Here is a 22,947-nt window from a genome sequence, read left to right on the forward strand (position 1 = left end):
ATATCATATCATATCACTTTTCTCCCTCCTGATTTCTCTTTTTAAAAATGACCCTACAACTTTTATATTCTTCAAGGAATTCACTTCATCTCATTTGTCTATATCTAATATACAACTCATTTTTATTGTTAACCAGAACATTAGCATCTTTATTTCTCCATTGTTCCCTCGTGTTCCCAGCCTTACCTTCACTCTAACGGGAATGCAATGCTGCTGCAGTTTCGTTACCTCACTTATGGAAACCTCACACTTGTTGGCTCTCCCTTTACCTGCAAACAGTTTACTATAATTTACTCTTGGAATTTTTGTTTCATACTATCAAAGTTTCCCCGAATCCAATGAGGAACGTTAACTTTTATACATGACCTATCCTTACCATAAGTATTTTCGAACTCATTGAATTATAGTCACTGGCGCCAAACTGCTCCGCTGCAATCACTTCAATCACTTGCCCCGCTTTATATCACAAGGCAAGGTGAAGATTTTTTTCTCTGTTGTGGTTGCATCTACATATTAATTGAGAAACTTTTTTTGAGCACATGTACCAAATTCCTTACCATCCAAGTCCGTAACATTATGGCTGTCCCAAGTTATGTTTGGAAGGTTAAAATTCACTATTATTACAACTCCATTATTCGTATATATAAATGAGATCTCTTTACATTTTTGTTCTTCAATTTCACTCTGACAACTGGAGGGACTATTACAATTGCATCGCCTTCTTATTTCGGACTTCCATTTATTTTGCTTTACTGGACCACCCCTCAGAAATATCCTCTCTTAGTTCAGCATTGCTAACCCAGGCTGACCTGACATTGGGATACTTTTAGTTTTTAAACAGATTCAACTTTCTTATTCCATTGTCTGCCTCTTATACGTTTCTGTGGAGCAATGTTCCTGATTTTTATTATTACGTGACCCGTGGGCGTGACGATTTGTGCTTAAGAGGAAATGGTGTCTAATCATTCTGCCTCTGGAGAATTCTAGAAGATAGACAGTGTGAAAGATGCATTTATATTAGTGGTCCACTTGATGGTGCAGCATTAACCTTCTGACTGAATGAAACATAACTGGACAGATCAAGTGAAAAGTGTTTTTGGGAAGGGAGTGGGACGTGTAAACTTGGGAAAATATATTATTACTTATTGGCCTTGAAAAAAGAATCAAGCAAACTCAAAGTTAGTGCATTTCATTCAAGATTTATTAACCACTTCAGAAGCATTTTTATCGAAAAGCTTATGTTAAAGTTAATAGAAGTGAACACATTGACTGGATGCTACATTGAGACGAGGTTGCATGCAGTATGAGCCGTGAATTTTATGTACATCTGTAACAATCGCCAGAAAGAGAATACAAGGGCTCAACATATAAGGGAGGCAACCATTCTGAATAAGGAACAAGTAAAAAAAACAAATTGAATTGGTAAGCTATAAATTATTCCAACTATAATAATCTCAAAGATATCAAAGTGAAAACGAAAGGCCATCAATATTTTTCTTAGTTACACACTGACAAACTTAAGTGATCTCACTCTTCGAGTCAGCAACAGGACAGATTGTAGATTGGGAATTCAGAAGACTTGATAAGCAGATGAGGAAAATCTACGGTGTCCACAACTCATTCACTTAACCTGGAAAAGACAGATAAAGTCATGATGCAGATGTTTATGATCCGATGTATTCAGGTTCTCAGTTGCATTCAGTGGCACACTTTGTTATTTCACAAAACATCTGGAGCTCCTTGCTGTGTGAAATATTTGATTACTCTCACCTTCACCAGAGTGACGGCAGCGCTGTAGAAAATACTCAGGAAGAACAGGGTGATGAATGTGGAAGCAGTTGTCCAGATGTTGCCATTATCATCCTCATAGTCTTCAATCCAAGTGCGATCTATTGAATCTATGAATATAAAACCGAGAGAACGTATTCAGATTGTTTATTGATCCTGACTGATCTATCTGCACCTTAGTATTGTAATTAGAGACTGCTACATCTTCTTTAGGCAGTCAGGTGTTTCTCAGGTTTGACTCTCTATCTGCATGTATTAATGCATTACTGACTCTCAGCAAGAAATTACTAAAACTAACTGTACAATTTTCCTTACTGTCCGTGCTGGAAAACTTCGAATTACTTTGCCTTTTAATCTATTATTGAAGAATATTATCATCTGAAGAATACTTACAGAGAACAAATATTTTAATTTTATCATTATATTTTAAATATGGGCTGTGACTGCAGTTTAGTTCAATATTTTGTCCATTACTGGATGAAGGTTCAAATATGGTTCTCATCTTCATGATATATTGGTGACCAATTGTTTGGTAAGTCACGAATATAAATTTCATCCACAGTAAAAACATCGCTTCATATTTTTGTTTATAGGATCTGCATATTTAGGAATAAGTTTTTGTCCATGTCTCTCTTAATTTATTTTTTCTGCTGCTTGATGTGTATATTTTTCCTTGTGTTTGTGGATGTGGTAATGCGTGTCTCTTAGATTACACCTGCCCATTTTGGAGTGTGTGCATGAATAAACATGCTCATATTATTTACTGATGATGTGCTCACGTGCTTGTTGTATGTAAATCTTGTTCCCTTCACAATGCGTAAGCATCATCATGCTAAAATGGCACTTCTTTGACGCCTATGTCTATCATTTAATGTCCTTGTCTAGTTTTCGTCAGTGCCATCCGACCAATAGACAGCAGGATCTGTCCATTTCAGGTCCTACCTACATTCGGTTATTTTCATGTTTGTGCTCAATAAATGTGAGCATGCAACGTCATGTTTGGTGAATGTTTGTATTTGCGTGATGATCTCTGCTTGTATGGCAATCTATCCTAAACCATTGCCGGATGTGTTTTTTTGTGTTATTATGTGTGGATGTTTGCTGACGCTTGTACCATTCTCCTTGTTTAATAAACGCCCCATTACTTGTGCGTCTGCACGTGAGACTCTGAATTTATGTGTGTGTGTGTGTGACCATATATACGTACTGATCAAAGTGGTTTAAAAATAAATTAAGCTGCCTCTGAAATCATATGTTTGTGATTATGAAAATTAAAAAATAATAATATTAATGTCTAACCCTGTGCTCATATGTGCCTGTGTGAGTTTACATGTGGGAGGACATTTTTCAGATGTTGTATCTTTGTGCGTATGAATGTATGTCGGTCAGCATTATGCTGCATGAATAGAAATGCAGCCATGTCCATTTGTGTATTAATTTGCGTCTATGCTTTTCGTAATTATGTGTGGATATCCTTGTTCACTTGTGCACGTGCTATTCTTTCCGTGTACGTGCGTTTTTGTGGGAGTTTAGATGAGTGTTCAAGTACTATTTGCATGTGTGGCTCTGTGTATATAAGAGTGTGTGACAGTTCATCTCTGTGCACGTTTATGTGTGTGCATAAGCATGTGTCTTTAGGTGAGAGCCTGTGTATGTGTTTTTACATGTGTATTTGTGAGCATTTCTCTGTAACTGTTTCAGCTCTAATACTAGATTGTAATTTGCATTATTGTTCCAGTTTTTATGAATTGTCAACATTTATATCTGACCCTGATGTTGTCAGGAACATTTCTGATCGTCGTGGAGAGATAGATGCTTTAGAACATAGAACAATACAGCGCAGAACAGGCCATTCGGCCCTCGATGTGAGCAACTCTTTTGTTACAGCGAAAGAATTTCTGTCTCTGAGACAAGAGACCTGAGAACAAATCCCCACTACTCCAGATATGCAGAGTTGCATTTCTGAACATGCTGATTACAAAATATCTACAAATGTTCTGTACTTGAAGCAAAATGATGTCAGATGTTCGAATACAAGAATTTATCCCTTGTGCTCCAGAAAACTGAGACAAAACTATGCGCTACACACTGGGATGATGTAAATACCAGTTTTGGATTAAGGGGAGTCAATGTTAACAAACGATTAATAGAGTCAATCGAATTGTGCAGACACAAAGGTATTATTTTGCATGGAAACATGGAATCTTCGAACAGGATAGAAGAAGCTGACAGTTACTGTCAGAAACTGGGTTACATTACAGAGGACTTCTATCTTGAAAACTCTGCAGAGTGAGTAAGAGTACAGACCATTAATAATTCCCCTCTCCCCCTACCTGGGCTCAACAACAATAACCTTCATTTCGGGTCTCTTTGGTGTGGAAATAAAGATGCATTCTGTCAACCACTGCACTGGTACAACATCCCTCGTTCCACAGAAACAAGTGTCATATTCAACTTACTCTGCACTGTTTGCGATTGGCATTTTCCAATCAAAACTAATTCCAAATGTCTCTTAAGATTGCGTTCCCAATTGTTGCATTGTGGCAGTTTAAAGCCGACATGAATTTTGTGAGAATGTGCAATCGGGGAATCAGGAAAACAAAGTTCAAAATCCGTGGTCTTTACTTGAGAGAAATTGGGCATTTTAAGATTTCGTTTTAATGGAATGTAAGATGGATAAGGTTCTTTGCAGAATCTGGTATTGAGTGAGCTTTACTCTGCCTCTGATCCTAAGTTGACCTGAGCAGGGAACATTAACTGCACAAGACACGAGTTTTAGACCTGTTAATAATCCAACTTAACTTTACAGGTGGAATATAAGTAAAAGTGGGAAACACAATTAATTAAACGGTTGTATATTTAAATCACAATTTGAGGAAAAAGCTTTATTACTTTTGTTGAATTATTAAAAGCAACTTTGAGTTTTTTATTGACATGAATTAACCGTGTCCATCAGTGCAAGTGAAATGTTCACAAAACTCGGTATACCGCTGGATTTATCGACTGTTCTGTTGATGATCTTCAATGGAATCGCTTCATGTCCCACCACACAGGAGTAAGAAGCACCGCTGGCCCACTCCTCTGCTGTAATGGATAACAGGCTGTACATGAAGAAGGAGGTATTCTCGCTCTCCGACATCACCTCGGTGTTCTTGTAGTTACTGGGATTCACCGGCTTGTCATTGTTTGTCCACTTGATGAAGATCTCTCGGGGGGAGAAACCTCTCACTAAACAGGTGAGGGAGAGAAACCTCTGAGCAGAAACATCTTCTGTTGGTGGCAGGAGGATAGACACTGATGGCTCCAGTAGCTTTTCTCCTGCAGAATATTTGAAACAAATATAAATCAATTATAAAAATCCAGAATCAATTTTGCATTTCACTACATATTAAAATATGCCAGTTTTGTTTTTTTTAATTTGGGCTTTATACGCTCTCATTTTCTAAACCAGCAGAATGATATCCATTCTATGCATTACGAGTAACGATTTTAATTCGAAAGTCGACTCCATGTTTCTAACCCACAACTAATACATCCTGTACATTTGTCATTGCTGATGTTAAAAATACAAATCAGGTTTCTTCCCACTTTATTTGACTTATAATCATAAAAGATCAATCTTTAGTCCATTTTGTTCTCAATCAGATGTTTAGCTATCCTGCCATCAGACACATCTTTCATGCTGCCAAGTTATTTGGAGCCAATCTAAGCATGCCATGTATGTAACTGGATCGAGATTACACGTGGAATACTTTGTTCGTTCCTCTCACCACTCACCATTTTCCTTGCGGATGGAGTCTCTCAGAGGTGTCGGGAGGTATGGATGGTTCACCACACATTCAACACTAACGTGACTCAGCCAGGATTCGGTTGAAATGCTCAATTTGCTGATCACGCTGTCGGGATCTTCTCCAGGCTGGTTAGCAATCTCTGATTTCAGAGTCTTCTTTTCTTGTATCCAGGTGACATTGACTCCAGAAGGAAGATTGGACACAACACAGGTTAATGTCACTGTCGCCTCCAGTAAGACCTGTTCTACTGGTGGTGGTAGGATTTTAACTGTGTAATCGTGGCACTCATTAACTCCTATGAAACAGAAATCAAATCAATGAAAAATGCCTCTTTAGAATCAAAACACCGAGCCTTCAGGCTACTCCCACATGAAGTGAAGAAACCACCTTTGACATGTCAGCTTCCAAATATTGCTGAAATGATTGTTCCTGTTGATTATATATTTTGTTTTGTGAAATCATTTGTTATTATCTATAACATGCACCGTGTAATAATTCATATAGAACACTGGATTTGTCACAAGTGAAACCTGTGACAAAGTAAAATCAAAGACACCACGGCGTAACACATGGAATTACCTTTCTTCTAGAGTTCTTCTCTCAATTACGACCATCCATTGATACTTGTAACAAGAGTAATCTGAATATAACGACTTCATTTCTATGTTCATGAAATTTACTTGCAAATGCTGCTGGGCATTCTGAATGCCAAATTACATCCCCAAGTTTGAGCAAATTGTAATCAATCATAATTATTGTCTTTGTTCTCATGCATTTTCAGAGGATATAAGGTGTTACAGGGGCAGTGATCAGTCACAGAAATTCTATTCAACCTGTTTAACGTTATTGAAAATAATTGACATTATTAGTGTGAGATCATTCTCTAAAACATACTATGAGATATTATTACTCCTGTCAAACTTGGAGTAGATCTAAAAACAAAACAGTGAATTTCTTAGTAGAACAAAGACTGAACAAATACGAGTGTCTTCAATTATTCTACCAACTTGATGGAAATTTGCGCAAGTATTATTCAGATTTCCACTGCTCACTGCATGAACATTTCCATCCTCAACCTGGGCTCAATCAGCCTAACTCAATTTCATAGATCGTTCATCCCTACTTTAGCCTTACCACTAGAATGTATTCTCCTGCCACATCCACTAATTGCAGAGAGTAACTTAAAGAGGCTCAATTAGGTCATGTTTATCCAGATTAATCAAATGTGAGACCAACTTGGTCCGCGGCCTGGTCCCATGAATGAAGTTGAAGAGCTCAGTACCAGATAAAATCTATGACTAACAATGCCCAAGGACAACAGTTCATTCCTGAGCTGGAAATGAAGCATTGAACACATTTTGATTTATTTTGAAAGAAGGGTCGCTGCATGTTTTACCATGTCATTTTGAGACCACAAGATCGTAAGATAAAGGTGCAGAATGAGGCAGTTCGGCCAATCGAGTCTGCCCTGCCATTCGATCATGGCTGGTATGTTTTTCCACGCCATTCTCCAGCCTTCTCCATGTACTAACCGATCTATCGCTACCTTAAGGACAGTCACTGACTTGGCCTCCATAACCCTCTGCAGCAATGAATTCCACACCTGCAACCCCACTGGCTGTAGAAGTTTTTCCCCATCTCAGTTCCAAATGGTGCACCCTTTGACTCTGAGGATATGCCCTCCTGGCCTACTCTGGCCTACTGGCCAAAACATTTACTCCACGTTCACCCAATCTCGGCCAGCAGCATGTTCTAAGTTTCAAAGAAATAACTCTCTGACCCTGCTCCCCTGCCCCCACAAGACACGCACCCCTCCTCCACCCCTAACTCCTTTATCCTTAAGCCAGTCACCAGGCATGAATTCGGCAGTCTGCCTCTCCAAGTGTGGTCAGCCAACAAACTACTTTAAAAAAAGACTATTAATCCAGCTCACTGTCTATATGTCTTCAATATGGAGGGAAACATGCTTTTCTGATTTGACATAATGTTAAATTATGAGCAATGCTAATGTAACACTCAAGCTGAAATACATGACACGTTTGTGAATGGGATGCTCTACACCTTAGTGCTGTTCACTAAATTTGATAAATGTGTGCATCTGATTGACATCGGAGTTCAAAATGATTTCTAGTTCTATCGTCTGTATGTCTTACCCTGGGGTGTGGTGATGTTTTGACTTTGAGTGTTCTCTCCATGAGTGGCCTGGCAGGTATACACTGCGCTGTTGAACCATTCACTATAAGGGACTGTCAGCCGACTCATCACCGAGAAGTTTCCATTCGCCTCACACACAGGAGACGTGAAGACAACAGAATCCACGGATTGGCCATTTTTCAACCATGTCACGGAGATTTCCTTCGGATGGAAATCAATGATTGAACACACGATGGTTGCAAACTTGCTGCTTGCGATTTCTTCACTGGGACTCACGGTGAGAAGAAGAGTTGGCTCGAGAAATGGGCCTTTATGAAAAACAATGCATAAATTATCTGACAAATTTGATAACAAATACATTCAGTTCTATTATAACTAATTCTATTATGGCTAATAGATACTAACCTTAACATTACAAGTATCAGAATTATGCAGAGTGCTATAGAAGATGAAATCAACACAGTACAATTAGCAGGACGATGTGATAATGACAATGTAATGATAAAAATTAGAGGTCACAGCAAGGAAGTCAAGAAAGTCAGTTAGATCAGAGGGTGAGATAGTAAGGTTGAATGGTATTCATTTCAATGAAAGGAGCATGATAAACAAGGCAGATGAGTTAACGGCATGAAGGAGGAAGTGTGCACTTGATATCATGGAGACATGTTGAGAGAGGGGCAAGAGTGGAGTTCAATATTCCTAATATAATGCCTTCAAGCGAGACAGGGAAAGATGTAGAAGGGCGGTAAAAATTGTTGATGTTCACCAGTGTGAGGGAATATGTGGGTATAGAAAACATGAAGAAGTATGATGTTTTTTCAGGAATTAGGATAGATGATGTGATGTTCTGTCTTGCTGGAAGAAAAATAGATATATTTCCAGGGCAGATAAAATGTATGCCAGGCAAAGGATGAAGTAGTGGGTCGTTGGCAATAATTTTTAATTCCTGGCCACAGGGGATATGGCAAAACTGCCAGTGTGGTATTGTTATGCTGGATGGATGAAGGGAAAAGCAATGAAACCACAGGCTGGGCTCAAGTTAGACTCAGTAGTAGGGAATATATTGTAACTATGGAGAGGGAAATTAAACTTCATCTGGAAGATGAATCAACAATTCTCAGCACGATTTTATTGACGGGAAGTCATGTCTGAGCAATTTGATGGTAGTTTTCAAAGAAATAAGTCGATGTCCAGAAGATAGTAAAGATCAGAGCCAGTTGTCGTCAAGTCAATTTGACGAATTGAATCCTGAGGAAGCTGAGTGGCAGAATGCAGAGGATAATGGCCATAGGATGTTTGTGTGGCTGGAAGTATATGTCTAGTGGTGTTCTGCAGGATTCAGTGTATATTTATTGATGCCTCAATTATGTAAAAGTGATTTAGAATATACTGCAGAAGATTTAGCTGGTAGGTTCACAGCTGAAGCAAAAGTTGCCGAGTTGGCAGGGAGTGACCATGATACCTTTAGATTGCAGCAAGATACAGAAGGGTTGGCTACTTGTGCTGAAAAATGGCAAATTAAAATCATTCTGGATAAGTGTAAGGTGATGCACTTGGTCAGAAGAAACGAAGAGGTATTATGGTTTCGATGGTGGAACCCTGAAAAGGATTGCATGCCCATCGATCCCTTCTACTAATGTGGCAGAGGGATAAAAAGGCTAAGAATGTGTGAAGGGTATTTGCTTTTATGAGCCAATACATTTACATCAGGTGTTGGGAGATGATATTGGAAATTAATGAAATACATGTTAAGTCAGACATGAAGCATCATGTGTAGTATAGGACTGCATGTTACGGAAGGAATGTGATTAGACAGAAGGCAGCGTTGTTGAGATAGTCCAGGATGTTTCCTGGGCTGGAAGTTTTTAATTATGAAATGTGATTCACCAAACTGGGGTTTTCCTTGGAACAGAGAAGATTGAGAGAGAAGATGATTGTGATGTCTGGAATTATGGTAGACATACACAGAGTAAACAGAACAAAACCTTTCCCCTTCATGGATGGAGCAATGACTCAAGGGCATAGGGTTAGGGACAATTAACAATTAAGGACAGGAGGATATCGGGGAAAACAAAATCACACACAGGGTGTGATTCTGTAGCTCAGTGCCAGTAAGTCATGTCAAGGCTGAGCCCCGCATAATATGTGAGAAATATTTAGATGGATATAAGAAATGCCAAGTCACACAAAGCAATGGATCAATTGTGGACATATTGAACTGGAATAGTTAGGGGGCTGTTATTGATTGGCTTGGACTGGATGGGCCGAATGACCTTTCCCTGTGCTGTATATCTCTATGGCTATGTCAAATGTATTATAACTAATGCCCAAATCATGTTAACCACAGATGTGCTGTTCGCTTCAGTTCCCACAAGACTTACATGGCATTCCAGTGTTCTGCTTTGACCCGCTGTGTTGAACCTGACAGGAGATTTTGCTGCAATCCGCTTCTGACTCAGGCAGGGTTAACTGGCTGCTCAGGGTGTAAGCTCCCTTCTTGTTTCTCACGGATGGATAAGTCTTCAATCCAGTCGTGATTGGGTTCCCACCTTTCTTCCAGGTCACCTTGGTAACGTCAGGGGAATAGTCCATGGCCAAACAACCAAAGATCACAGAACCGTCGGCATTGTGTTGCTGACAGGAGGAGACCAGTCCATAAAGTGTGGGGGGAGATGCAGTCTCTAGGATAGAATGAACAATTGAGCAAGTTACTTTCTGTTAATTCGACCTTATTGGTTACCCAAATGTTTCCTCAGCTGTAAATGTATGCTAGTGTGTTCCTGCTAAAGTCTTCAGCAAACGTTGAGTTTATTTTTGTTTCCAATCAGTCGTTGATCTTGATCTATTGGTTCCCTCTCCAGGAACATGCCCTCGACCTTGACCATTACTATATAAAACTTAGAAATAAGAACACCCTGATCCCACGAAAAGTTACTGTTAGAAAATCTCACCAACGAACACTTTCATTGGATTGCAGGTGATGAGCAGAGTCGTTTCACAAAATGCAAACCAAGAAAACGTTGAAGTTGGAATTGGAAATAAAAACCGAAGTTGCAGGAGAAACCCAACAACTGGCAGCATCTGTGTAGCGAAACCAGAATGAACGTTTCGAGTCCAGTATCCCTTCCTCGCTTATCAATGTCAGTCAGAATCTACTCTCTGGAAAGAAGGCAGTTGCAGGGCACTGGGACTGAGAGAATGCTTGTCACAGCTGATATCATGCGAATTATCTGGAAGCTCAATGATCGACTTGGCAATTATCTGAATTCTGGAGACCTCTGAAATACAGAGGACCATTAAGGTTCAGAGACTTTGGAATGTGACAGCGAGCTGAACTGAGTATTTATGTGAATATCATTCGAGAAATGAACAAGGACTCTTTTACGTCAATAACCAACAAACTTACAAGCACTTCATGGTAAAACTCTAACGTCTCAGACTAACCACCGCTCTGACTCTCTTCTCAACCTCAATTTCCACTCACATTGACAACCCCTCCACTTTTACACGCTCATTCACCCTCGGAACACATGACCCTTATCACAAGAGATAACACACATTCAAGGCAATCCATATTCCAGACAAGAATTTAATCTCGATTCCTTTCACTCAATTCCACTCCTGCTACACTGCACCTGGTCCTTGGTGAATCTAGTCCTGACACCAGACTTTTCACAACCCCTGACAGGATATCCCTCCCCCAGATATGAACTCAGACCTTCACCACTGATCTCTCATCATACCCAAGTCAACCTGTGCACATTGCATCCGAGCTCTGTTCCCATCTGTCCTTCGCCACACTTCGAGCTATACATTTTGACATCATATCCACGTGTCACATCAGCACAATGAACTTCTGTCACTGAAACAGTCCAGCACTCTGCTCCGGCGATCAACTAAACTTCCTGACACCCTGCCCACCTCTCAACTAACCAGCCCGGCAGCCTGCCCACCTCTCAAATAACCAGCCCGGCAGCCTGCCCACCTCTCAACTAACCAGCCCGGCAGCCTGTCCACCTCTCAACTAACCAGTCTGACACCCTGCCTACCTCTGAACTAACCAGTCCGACACCCTGCCCACCTCTCAACTAACCAGTCCGACACCGTGCCCACCTCTCAACTAACCAGCCCGGCAGCCTGCCGACCTCTCAACTAACCAGTCCGACACCCTGCCCACCTCTCAACTAACCAGTCCGACACCCTGCCCACCTCTCAACTAACCAGTCCGACACATTGCCCACTTCTCGATTAACCAGTCTGACACTCTGCCAACCTCTCAACTAACCAGTCTGACGTCTTGCCAATGTCTAAACTAATCAGTCTGACACCCTGTTTAACACTAAACTAACCAATCTGACTCCCTCCCCACCTCACAACTGACCAGCCCTGCACCCTGTTGACCTCTCAACAAATTGGCCTGGCACGCTGCCCACCTCCAAATAACCAGCCCTGCACCCTCCTCAGCTCTCAACTAACCAGCCCTGCAGCCTGCTGGCCACTCAATTAACCATCTTGGCACCAGGGAGACACCCTGCATTGCTGCTCAAAGGACCTACCAAGCACAATGCGACCAAGTTATTTCCTTGTGACCATTATGATTTTCTTTGATGCCACCCTGCCAGACGAGGTGCATGCAAGCTTACCCAGCAGCCACCCAACACCTCACGGCCTATCAGCTCAAAATCTACCACATCACCAACCTCCCTCCTCACTAGATCACCAGGTTCCAACTTTCAGCCTACTCCACCATAATGTCAGAGATTCAGAGAGTCATACAACACAGAAACAGGCCGTTCGGCCCAGCTCGTCCATGACAACCAGGTTTCCCAAATTAAACAAATTTCATTAGCCTGCATTTGGCCCATATCAATCCAGATCTATTCACTTCCTGTATCTGTCCAAATGTCTTGGAAATTTTCTAACTAGATCTGCATTTGCCACTTCCTCTGGCAGTTGATTCCAATGTCAAGTCCAGTTGCAACACAAACTCCCAACCTTTATACTCAATGCTGTGTGCAATGAGAAAACATTTTACAAACATATTCTTCAACACGCCAGCTACTTGAGACACCACTTTCAACAATATATGTATCTGATCCCTCAGGTCCCTACGTTCGACAAAGCTACCCATTGCCATATCATTAACTCTGTACGAATCTATGTATCTGAATCCCTAGGTGCTTCTGTTCGACATCACGACCCAGTGCACTTCCATTCACTTCAGGTTGTTTCCTGATTTCTGTTCCCAAGATGCAATGACTCATATTCAGTTGAAACTGATCTCTATCTGCCCATTGGCCCAGCTGATCATGATCTCGTTGTTCTTTCAGATAACTTTTATTGTCAATTATAGAAACAATTTTGCTGTTATGTGAAACTTAACAACCAGGCCCCATTCAATTTCTTCACAATTTTCAACCAATGTTGTACACGGTTCAACTTTTTTTTCCCTACATATCTATTGTTTCCTTCAACTCTTGAAAAAACTATCACCTTCTTGAAATCATTTGATGTTTTGACCTCAAACCCTTTCGGTGACAGAGCAATCCAAAGGTTCATTCTTTAGTTGAACAGTACAAAAAAGGGTTCAATCTTATCGTGTGTGGGTAAGACTGGTGATTGTTCCTCCAAACATTACTACATTTTGACTTGCAATTCTTTCATTGGCCCTTTACTCTTTCTGGATCACAGCCATGGAACTCACTTCCTGACAGAGCTGTGAAAATGTTAATACCACACAAATGTCAGAAAGTCAAGGAGGCCAAAGTCGACTGATCTCTCAAGGAGATGCAAAATTCCTAACATTTCCACGCCTATCTACAGATGCAAATAACTACTAGAAAAAATGAAGATTATTCTGGCGCTTGCGTGTCCACACAAAGATGACGTGCTCAATAGTTTTGTTGTGTGTCGTTTGGTTGTACTTCCAGTGAACCACTTCTTAATCATTTAATGGGCAAGAAGCTTTCCTCATTTTTAGCACGGCAATCATACATTATACTTCCCTGGAATAAAGAAATATAATGTTTAATTAAAGGGACCTGACGATTGGGATGATTGAGTTGGAAATTGTCAGAAATTTAAAACTTATTTTCACGAGCAATTAATTACAGCCTTATTGTGTCACATTACATACATACACAAATGCCTTTCAGAAATGGTGTCTCCCTCTGTTACGTGCAGTTGAATCATTAAATCTGAGATAGTTATTGCTTGTTAATCAGATGTGTTAAAGAGTTTTAGTCAAAGGTTAGCTCGCAAATGTACCATGTTTTAAGTAAGTGGTGGAATAGCTCAAGGGGCTGAGTGTTTTACTCCAGATTATACCTTCCTATCTTTGTGTCATTAATTCAGCTAGCAAAGGTGCTGAACACTATTTACTAAAATATTTCAACGAATTAATTGTTGAAAATGTTCTTAAAATATTCCTGTTGATTATTTGGAACAGGAGCATCGACATTCTCTATTTGAGTGGTCAGAATAACTCCCGTCTAAGTACACTCCAAAGATGCAAAGTTCAGTTGAATTGGTCATGCTAAATTGCACGTGGTGTTCAGGGATATGTAATTTAGATGTGTTCATTAGCGTTAAATGTATGGTCTACAGGGCAGGGGAATGGGTCTGGGTGTGTTTCTCTTCAAAGGGTAGATATGGACTTGTTGGGGCAAATGGCCTGTTTCCACACTGTAGAGATTCTATAATTCTATACAGCAGCCATTGCCCTCTGGAACAGGTTGTTATTTCATCATACAGCTTCTTCTGAAATTATGGCTCTACGCCAGATCACTCACTTTCAACGATGACTAGGTACTAAATATTTATGAAAATTCACAATTTGGTAGAATATATTTTCTCTCTGAACAACTTGTTTCATATAAAGGAATTCTTTTTTAAAAGAAACAACAAACTTTGAATGCGATAAATCCGAATTAAAAACAGAATTCTCTGAAGAAAAGCGGCAGGTCGGGCAGTTCCTGTGCAGAAAAAGGAAGCTTATCATTTCAAGTGCAGTGATCCTTCTGCAGCAAATTGTTTTCATATTTTCTTGAACGAGAACTCATACCTATTGAGTTAGACGGTGATTAAGTTTACCTGACTTCTGTTGGAAAAGCATTATAAGAAGATGTACTGGATGATCTGAGATATCAGTTGAAAACTAGTTGAAAAGCTACCACCAAAGTGTTGGATTCAACCAAAATCCCACCAGACTGAACAGTCAAATTCACTCACAGTAATGGTTTGATACAAACCAAAACTGCTCCGACTTAATGTCATCAAATATGCTTTGGGAATAATTAATCGTGGGTTAGTTATAAATGGTATTGATAGAACAGCCAGTCAAAATTCCAGATTTCTTTGAGGAGTTACACTATTAACCCAGCTCACAATTCCCAAAAGCCTGTGACAAATATTGATTTGAAAAAGGCTCCAAACCGCCAACCTTCTGTCTAATACCTGAGGCCCAGGTCTGGACAGCGATTAAATCGATTTCACAGGCCTCTGTGAGTGGCATTCCAACAGTACTCAAAGAACTCAATGGTTATTCCCCCGAATTAACCAGAAGAGACATGGTATTACATTCCTCTCTAGCAGGTTGTAAATGTACACAAACCACCTGTCTCAGAGTCAGAGACACTACCACTACGTTATAACAGATCTGAACACAATCTCCGACAACACAGACCACCGGTTTGAGAGTGCACAAATTTGTTAATAATTAACCAAGGATTTCAGCAACCAGGGATTGTTACAAAATGCTTACAAGATGAAAGTAGCATTTCAACAATTATCCAAGAATGCTTTGATAGCAATTCCGAATTGTTCAAGCTCTATGGGAACTGGAGAGGAATAAAACTAGGATTTGCGTTGCCATAAATTTAAATTTAACTGGCTTTCAACTGAGAACGCCCTTCCTCTTAACCCTTTGTATGTCGCTGCACCAGATGGTCTGCTTAGGTTGAAATGGATTAGAATCTTTGCAAGTGTAACATCACCTTTGCCAGTAACATTACATGCAGACAATGAGTTCTGAATAATTTGATTCCACATTGTGCCACTGAATGTGTCATTGACAAGAGAGACACAAATAAAATATGCAGCATATTTCCCTCTGTCTCACTGAATGATATATCCTTCATTGCTAACAATTGACTTCAGGGGTCTACAATTTGACTTTTGTTACTGAAGTGTTTATTCGGATTGTAACAATTCAGTCAGGTCTCTCAATTCTGTGGTGCCTAATTTCTGGCAGACAAAAGTGGTTTTGAAGCGCCACATGAAATTGAACTGTCTAAGATTCAGGTGTACGAACCGGTCGATTTACAACTGGTCAGGAACAGCTGACAACTCGGTCGAGATAACACGGGAACACACTGTACAACAGTCTTGATCTGAGCAGATATATCAATTCGTCACATCAAATGTATTCACTGCAATTTAACTTTCATAATAGGGACGAGCCAGAGAGAAAGCATCAATGCTTCTCAGAACGTTTTCACAATGAAGTTAGATTACCTACTGATTTAATCAACTTAATTATGACTGTAAATAAGAAAAATATTGAGGTGTACCATTTCACCAACTGAAGCACAGTTCCGGCGGAAATAGAATATTCTCTAAATTATTTCTGCATATTCTTAAAAGATTTCTTGAACTTTGGAAATTTTGCACGCACTGCTCAAAACCAATACTGCATTCCATTGTGTAAATTCATGTCTGTTGGATCCATTAGGGCAAGTATTTACTCTCAGGTGTGCTTGGCAATGGCAAGTTATTTTCCTTCATCGCTCTTTGTAAAGAACGATTTTTTAAAAAGAAAATGTATGAATTGAAAATAGTTTCTGTCTGCATTAACTAATGTCGAAATAAATGATCATCAACACTTAACTAACGTGAACAATCTCATTCAGATTGCTACATTCCAAACATCGCGCCAGTATATTAATTGAAATGAATATTACTCTATTCTCAGTGTCTAAATAAACAATGTGCTCTACTACCCTCCAGTTTCTGTCTTCTCTAAATTTGTTAATTCTGCAACTTTTGGAATGCATGGACAGGAAAACTATGGGGGTGGCACGGTGGCTCAGTGGTTCGCACTGTTGCCTCTCAGTGCCAGGGGATCCGGGTTCAACTCCCACCTCGGGTATCTGTCTGCATGGAATTTACGCATTCTCCCCGTGTCTGGATGGCATTCCTGTGGATGCTTCCGTTTCCTTCCACATTCCAAAGATGTGCAGGTTAGGCGATATGGATAAGCTGAATTGCCCATAGTGTTCGGGGTAAACGTCGGGGAACGTGTCTGGGTGGTTGCTCAGCGTGGGTTTGGACTTGTTGAGCCGAAGGGAATCTTTAAAATCTCCGATTTTGCATCATTTATTCCCATGGTGAGTTGATGATGGATTATTTTAATTGATTCGAAATCTAGACTTGGTGACACAATCGACTATAGCAGCTGTTTCCTAATGAATGATTCTTCAGTTCCGATGTGTTGTAAAATGTATCTATTTACTTAAAACACACGGATTGGGAACATCTAAAGCATGGCATGGATTTAATCACTCAGTTAATGTTACATTATTTAATCCTGTAAATCTAATTTAATCAGATATACAAGAATTAATCATTTCAAGTTAAACTGAGAAGCTGATCAATTCAGTGAAACCAATTTGTTCAGCATCGAAATATTTGGAGCAGAATTTCTTAATCGTCTTTTCCAATGATCTCTTCCAGCCAGGAAACTTGTGTGTCGGGTACAGCGGAACTGAAAAGTAATTCTTGATTAATGATATCACAGTAATGGCATTTTTGCTCAATGACAAGAAAAATTAGAACATTATACTTTTGAAATTATATTTATATTTCTTGTGACTTGTAAACTGTTTCAAGACAAACTTTGTGATTTAAGTAGTAAATTAAGTTCTGAGTTTCGAATTTAAGGTTTGGATTAGACCAGTGCTCAATTGTTACTTTCAAATAAAACGCGCACCCGAACGTGTCTGGTTTCCCTTCATTTCAAAATCCTTTGCGATTTGCCTTTCACTAAAATATTAGGTTTAATGAAAGTTCAACTCCAATGCTGATTGCATTGAATGAGGAAACTGGAGCAGTTCACTATCAACAACCATGTAAACATTTCTAAAGCAATGTACAAATCAAAGACAGCTTCAACAATATATTAGCTCAATTTTACCGAAGCACATTCGCTCACCAACTGAATAACGATTACCAAATCACAACACTGATATCAATGATGTGTTTGCAGCAAAACTGTCTCTTTGCAATCATTTTCAAAAGAACCAAAAACATAATGTAACCTCACAACAAATATCCCAAATTGGATACCATCAAAACTGCTCACCATCACACAAGCGAATAATTAAATCAAATAGAAATAAAAAGTCAGAACAGCTGCCATGGTTCTGAGATAACTTATTGAACAACGCTTAAAGCTTTAACACTTTCGGCAACAACTCAATTTATTACCAACCCATTTAGTATTTCTGATCATGTCAATCTTGTGCAGTGCACAGCAGAGCAGCTTAAGGCATCTATTGATTAATCGCCTTAAGGTCAAAATAAAATGAGTTCAATGGACAAAACATTAGAATTGAATGTTATGATAAGTTCGTCTCAATTATGAAATCTGATGAATTCGGTAGCTTAAGATTTTAGTCCCAAATTGTATTTTGAATGAGGCTGCTCAAAACAGACTTTAACTCGTTTAAAATGAGAACTGAGATTGTGTATCTCAAAAAAAGCTCTAAAAAGACGTCGCTTTTTTTCCGTTTCTCACACTTCCGTATTTCTGCGTTAAGTTGTTCTTCAGACAGTTACAAACGGATATAGTGCTTTCAGTCAATCAGAAAAAATATTGCCCCTCGTTTAACAAACGCCGAAACGATTCAGTACAAAGAACTTCACAGATATTCGTAACTGAGAGTCATCCAGAGAGACAATCCCCTTTGCCGAAATAAAACACCGATTACTGAAAGCATGAAAACTCAGTTCAATTCCACAAGATGAATCAACTCAATTCAACACAATCAAATAAAGCAAAGCCAGAACCCATACAACTTTTCAACAAAATCAAATAAAACACAATCAGCATCCAATCAAAAGAATGAAATGTAATGCCGCAAGAAGATTCCATGGCAATATCCAACGTGCTTGTCATCAACAAAATTAACAACTCAAATGACAAAATGCAATCATGGTAAGAGCATTATGCACCCGGGGAATATATTCAATAAATTAACATATTTTCATCCTGTTTAGTGATATTTCCAATATCTTTAAGTTCTTATCATTTGTTGTCGATAATAAAACTCACAGATAGTGGGTGTCACTAAACTTTGCTTGTACCTGACTTATTGAGAGAGTTTATGTGTTTCATGGAAGTCAGCCACACAGAATGCCCATCTGATTTTTAAAAAGATATACACTGAGCATCTGAATCCGCCACAACGACTTCAGTCATTTTCTGAGACTTAATGTAAGTCTCTCATCAGTTTTAACAAAACTCAAACGGAACCAAATCAAGCTCAACACAGGATCTAAGTTTCATTTAATTCAGGAATTATTCACATGAATAGAACGTTAGTAAAAAATAAAGTCACGAAGAAAGTTCAAGGTTCTTACCTGAAGTCACCGTCACCATGGTCCCTTGGCCCCAGTAACCAAAATAGTCACAGCGTTACACTCTCTGGACTGGGTCACACAATAACTGACGCTGCATAAAAACAAACAAAATCCTGCATTATTCTAAATATTCAGAACCATTGTCAAAATGAAGTCGCGATAAATCTTCATCACATTATAATTGTACAGTGGATACTGATCATTCTTACTAAATTATTATAATGTTTTATATTTCACAGAGTAACACATGAGCTGATTCTCAAAATCACCAACTGCTACAATAATAATCATCACTTTTGCGAATTAAATTTACAATTTAAACAGCGATAATTGCACAATACCCCACAGAACTAATACTGAAATGCGAGTTTAGGTAGTCTGTACAGGTAAACATTGACTCGTTTCAAACATTGGGGTCTGGAACGGGTTTTTGTATTGATCATAATTGCAGTGTCACCCCAGTATGTCACTGTGAGACACATTGTGCCAAATACTACGGCGGGCTGCAAGCTGTAAAATGCAGATATTTAATTTCATTAATTCCTGGAAAGAATTAATTCAGGCTCTTCTAAAAATTATTTAGTGGAATATTTCAGCTTTTCCTATTCACTGTATTTTAAAAGCTCGGAATACTTTTGCAAGTTTGGCGTGCATTAATGTAGCCATAAACATGAGGAAAGTAGAATAATTTTATACATTTGTCCAAACTAGTCACTCCTGGATGGGATTTAAATTAAGTCTCACATTATTTTCCTGGTCCTTCAATGGTAATAATCGCCAGCTTGAGACAAACCCTTGTCAGTGGTTTTTGTATGAGGATGTCACTGTGCACATCACTGTGACCCACTGTAGTATCACAGTGATTTAGACCCGTACATTTTCTGGAATACACTCTGGGTCTCAATTCTCATGTGAAATGGACATTTAGTGCTGATAGTCTATAGAATTAACGGCATGGTTTGCAGACCACGCTTAGTAGACATTTCCCGAACTGTCAGATATATGAAAGCTAACATTATGTCCAAGCCTTTAATTGGTGGAAGTATCAGCAGTACATACGACATGCCAAAAACATTGTCCTGTGATATCACACAGTTTGTTAGTTTCAATGGTCTGTTTCCTCTGTGATAGGTTTGTCAAAGGCAGCCGGAGGTGTGTTTCAGATCGCAGTTGGTTGAACTGAATTTAAAACGGGTACTGACCGTCAGTGAACGATGAAATTGGCAAAATGTCCCCTTGAGCTGTTTTTTGAATGGGTCCATCCCTGGTTCCTCTCGCTGTGGTATGTTGCACAGTAATAGATGGCGGTGTCTTCGATCTTCAGGTTCTCCATGTCCAACGCGAAAATGTTGTTTGAAGTGTCTTTGGATGCAGTAAATCGATTCTTAATCGCTGGTGCATAGTTACTGCTGTATGAACTTTTGTAATTGAGCAGCCACTCCAGCCCCTGTCCGGGAACCTGTCGGACCCAGCTCATCCAGTAACTGGAAAGATCGAAGCCGCTGGTTTTACAGGTCAGTTTCAGGGTGGCTCCGGGATGGCCACTCTCTGACTCTGGTTGAGTTAAAACAATCTCCGACTGGACACCTTTAAAAATGAAAACAAGAAGAACCCATGAGAATTAATGCTGATACAAAGAAGCCTGAGTCTTTTACATTCCTGAGGCAGACGAACATTGAGACAGTAACAAAGAGAGACATGAACAAAAAAACACTCACATGATAAAAATGTCAGTAACAAACTGAGAAAAATTGTTGACTTGATCATTCTGATAACTTGTGGAAAACGGTTCTGTCAAGAGCTTTCTAAACAAACCAGATCCAGGAGTGTTGAACTAAAGCACAGTGACCCGGATTTATATGATCATCAGAAGGGGCAGGTTTACAGGTTCCGCCTGTTGGTTTCCTGCTGGAGGCTGAGACAGGATCCTTGTGTCACCTTGCACAGCCCTAACAGATGGGTTCATATTTACACGAGATTATTCTTAAACATGGATATATACACACCTTGGGATATTGTTTTGCTTATTAGCCTGCTAGGAAGTGTTTTTTGAAGGGGAAAGTAACATTTAACAGCTTGAAGTATTTTTCAGATGAATTTTACAGATATTTTGTTGAAACCAACAAAACAATTTCAATTGGAAGTTGGCTCTCTGTATTTTAACATGCATTCACGAGTAAATAAAACTAAAATTAAAGTCCGAAGATATTATCAGCCAAATAAGTAACTGGACATATTTATTCTGGACACTCCAAGTCTCCGCCACACTACAAAATAACTTGTAAATCATACCAGATGTTTCTAAATTCACTTTGTGCAACTGAATACAGAGCGTGTTCAAAGTGATTATGTACAGAATATTCAATTGGAAATTAACTCCCTTTGATTCTACATTCAACCACAAGCAGAAAAAGCTAAAACAAAGTTTAATGCCATTGTCAGACAATACAATTACTGACTTTATTTCTGCAACCACTCCAAGTTTCTCTCAAATTACAAAATAAGATATCATTTCTAATTGGCGCTTCTAAATTCAATTTAGGCAAGTTAATATCGAGCATGTCTAAAATGAATATGTTCAGAATGTGTGTGTATGTCACTAAACTGTTTGGACACTGAGATTAGAGGGACCTCACCATATTACAGAATCTCTCTCCTTGTACCTTTTTTCAATATGCACCGACCACAAGATAGATATTTGAAAATGCATTGTAAAGGAAGGCTGTGTGCCCGAGAAATAAAAAGTGGATTGCCAGTGATACCTAACACTCAGGCAAAACTTTGAAAGAGAATCTGATAAAGTGGAGCAGGCTGGTGAGAAGTTAGAAAATAATTCCCAACAATCTAAACCATTGCAGGTAACTGTTTGGGTACATCAGGAGTGTCTGGCAAGTTACAGAGTATTACATCAATAATTGCCACGGATGTTGGTCATAAACAGCACATTTCTCCGCGCATTGGTAACTGTGACACGGGACTGTCAACGAGTAGAAATCAGCTAAACCTATGCATTACACTGCACCGGTGCTCCCTAAGTATAAATGGCCCACTCGGTTTTAATGAGATGCATTAATCAGAGAATGGTGCAACGGGTTATGGGAGTTCAAGCCAATTCAAGTTTATCAACTTACTCTGAGAAAATGACATATGTTAGTGCAATGTGGGAGTTTGGGAGCATTAACGCTATATTCAAGAGCTTTAAAAATCCTCAAAACAAACGGTTTACTAACTAGGCTGATCTTCAGCCGGAGTTAATAGAAATGTCTGTCATGCAGTCAATTTCCTGTTTTCTGATTGTCACACAGTGAATGCTGCGTTGAGTGGCCATCCTTGTTAAAGAAGAAATGCCAAGTTGAGTGTGTCCATTTTGGGTAAACGGGAAAATACAGTTTTTTTTGGTTGGGTTTTGTTTTAGTTGATTCATACTGCCTTTAATCTGCCAGATACAGTCGTTGGCAGCAACTAAGCCGACTGCAGAAATGGTTCTCGAGTTTCCAGTTACATTTACCGGAAGCATCTGGAGTCTCTGCAGTTGATCAAAGACATTTTGTCTCACTGTTGACCACGTGCCAGA

General features: G+C 39.4%; 1 pseudogene; it reads right to left on the reverse strand.

Moving 5' to 3' along the window:
* Positions 1-1,270: 1,270 nt before the first annotated feature.
* Positions 1,271-21,205, reverse strand: LOC140471383 (Ig heavy chain C region, membrane-bound form-like; annotated as a pseudogene).
* Between the last annotated feature and the right edge of the window lie 1,742 nt (positions 21,206-22,947).

Source organism: Chiloscyllium punctatum, chromosome Y, assembly GCF_047496795.1.
Source record: "Chiloscyllium punctatum isolate Juve2018m chromosome Y, sChiPun1.3, whole genome shotgun sequence".
NCBI lineage: Eukaryota > Metazoa > Chordata > Chondrichthyes > Orectolobiformes > Hemiscylliidae > Chiloscyllium > Chiloscyllium punctatum.